We start from the raw sequence: 2,716 nt of genomic DNA on the forward strand, positions 1-2,716 counted from the left end.
ATCTAAACCAACTATCAAACACAAAAACACATGTTAAAAATTACAAAGCAGATCCCAGGGCTTCTGCAATGTGTACGGGATGGGGGCAGCCTGCAGTAGGTCTTGGATGTCAATGGCAAGCAGCCATTCCTGTTGTAATACTGGGGTCGTTATTTTGTTTCACAGACTAGCTTTGATTGCATTGCTAGAGGTGATGTCACAATGCCCCCCACCCGGAGAGGAGAGCCAGCATGTCTTAAAGGGGAAGGGGTAAAGACACGAGCAGGAGCAGGCACTGTTCTCTAGGCAGGCAGGTCCTGGAGGGGAGGTTAGGTCATAACCTTCTTGATCCAGTCCACGTAGACAGAGACGCAGATGAAGGTGTTGGGCTGCTGGGGGTGTCCACAGCACCTCATGGGGATGATCACACCCTCCAGAACCCAACTGTTATCAGTCTTACAAGCCAGAGGCCCGCCATAGTCCTTCTGCAGGACAGAGTTAGAGAGAGGGGATGTTAGTAAGGAGAGATGAACAACTAACCTTTCGTGAGCCTCAATTAAACAAACATTCTCCATGTGTATCGCATCCTATTGAGCAATTTAGATAATTTTCCCTCTTTGCATTCATCCTTGTTATGCAAGCGCCATCTTCAAACAACGTCAGTCTTCAGCATGGCGTTTAGAGTTGTGAGAGGTGATCGGTGTTAAAGGTGATCTTGCAATGAGAGGTTATCAGTGTTAAAGGTGATCTTCATCAATTAAAGGAATGCCAGGTAGGGAAAACAACCTTAAAATGAGAAAAATTGCACTAGCCAGGGTACATACAGTAGGGTTCGGTACACATGGAAACAATATGAACGTGGCAATAGACAAAGCTCACTTCTGCCGATATGCTTCCTATGGTAGTTCCATTAAAGTTGAAACAACTTCCATGGTATATATTTCATTTTTGGCCACAGATCTTTCTTACAGAGCCTTGTTCTTTCATTGTACTATTGCGCTAGTGTGGGCTGTGTGCCTGGCCCCAGTGATTGTGCAGTGTGTGGTCAGTGGACAGCAGTGTCAGTTACCTCACAGGCTCCAACCCCACCAGAGAAGGGGTTGGGTCACATCTCGTTGTCCTTCACGTGCACCCGGGGAAGCTAATTAGAATGAACCTGGAGAAAGACAACGAAAGAGTTGGCGTCTAACAACCTCATTCCATCAACATGCTGTGCAGGTTTCAAATGTGCAGATGTGAAAGAACGCACAACATGGAATTGAATTTGAAAACATGATGCCTGCTACTGCAGTAGGTTAAAGACATTTCTCTGTTTGCTTACCTTATTTTCAGGAAGTTACACTTGGCTTGTAAAAAGAGATTTCTTAAACCTAGTGAAGTATCAGATATCAGAGTCTACTCAACTGATCTAAACAACATCGAATCTACATACACCAACTTAGATATTTCATGATGGAGTACCAAGGTTAAGAAAATCAAATATTTACTGTAACAGTGATGTGTGCATTTCTATGTCTAAAAAATATCAGGGCTGGTCCTATTAAGTGATTTAGAGGTCCACTGTGTTTAGTGAAATGCATCATGTTCTGGCTCTATTCAATGGCTTCTTCATGCACCTTGAGTTTCACCCGAGCTGGCTATCTCACACTTGGTATCGTCAGGTACAATGTACCTCTCCGGGGGCAGGCAGATCTGAGTCACTCTCTCATTCATCTCGGCAGGTCTGGAAGGGGGAAGGGATTTGAAACAGACTGAGAGAGAAAGGCATGCTCTCCCCTTTAAAGTGTGTTAAGTTCTCTAAATCTAGCGACACGGCCCTTTCACCATAGGAATTACCATTAAAACTCATGTGAACCAAACTCTGCTGCCTCTGTGGAAGGGCTCAGCATCTGTGCACGAGACTCAAAAGAGAGCAGACCAGAGCGCTGCAGATCCATTAACACGGGTACTTTGCAATCTCACCGCTGAACTATTGCATGATTCATTACATGAGCTTCCTAATAAATTACAGCCAGCAAATAGGGTGGCGACAGACATCTAAAGCTACCGAGATGCTACTGAGATCCCAGAGGTGGTCTCGTTCACTTCGCCTCTGTAGTCCTCCCCCCGACCCCCGAAACAGTTATTCTGTAACACGGTGGGGCTTGGGTTCTTCAACGACTGTTAGCAGAAGAGCAGGGGAGCACAGGGGTAATGGAGGTGCCACAGCCCCAGTCTTTAGAGAAGGAGAGGACAGGACCACCCATTCCATGCTATTTGTTCACCCCTGACAGTAAACTACTGTATATAAAAATAGAGTGCTACTTGTCTTCTAAGTGGATTTAAAAAAAAAAAAAAAAAAAAAACGTACACATTTATCAACTGCAACAGTATAAGTCTTAAAATGAAAGCTGATATAGTGAGGAAAATGTTTTAAATGTGATCTCTTTTAAAACATTTTTGGTTTCATTAAAAAATATAAAGAACTTTATTTAGGGTGATTGTGATGAACCAAGTTTTCAAAATCATTGTGGTACTAAAAAGAACCCTGGTGCTAAGTTTAGATCTTACACTGCGTGGTTGTGTTGGATTGACGTCACAAATACCACGGGGGGACCCAGGCTAGGAGTGCAGTATGAGCTACACAACTTTTGAAGATTCTAATTGTGCATCAGACTTTACTTCCATTGCTAAGTTTCCATGGGCACACACTAACCCTCGCTGCTTCAGCTTTAGCTACAGAGCTGCATTATGGGAA

General features: G+C 43.9%; 1 long non-coding RNA gene across 1 annotated transcript; it reads right to left on the reverse strand.

The window, feature by feature from the left end:
* Window positions 1-253: 253 nt before the first annotated feature.
* Window positions 254-1,263, reverse strand: LOC121297740. Its single transcript, XR_005947202.1, has 2 exons — window positions 1,049-1,263; window positions 254-464 (listed from the first exon to the last, which is right to left on the reverse strand). It is a non-coding gene; the product is annotated as an uncharacterized LOC121297740 (long non-coding RNA).
* Window positions 1,264-2,716: the final 1,453 nt, after the last annotated feature.

This window comes from Polyodon spathula, chromosome 23, assembly GCF_017654505.1.
Source record: "Polyodon spathula isolate WHYD16114869_AA chromosome 23, ASM1765450v1, whole genome shotgun sequence".
Taxonomy (NCBI): Eukaryota; Metazoa; Chordata; class Actinopteri; order Acipenseriformes; family Polyodontidae; genus Polyodon; species Polyodon spathula.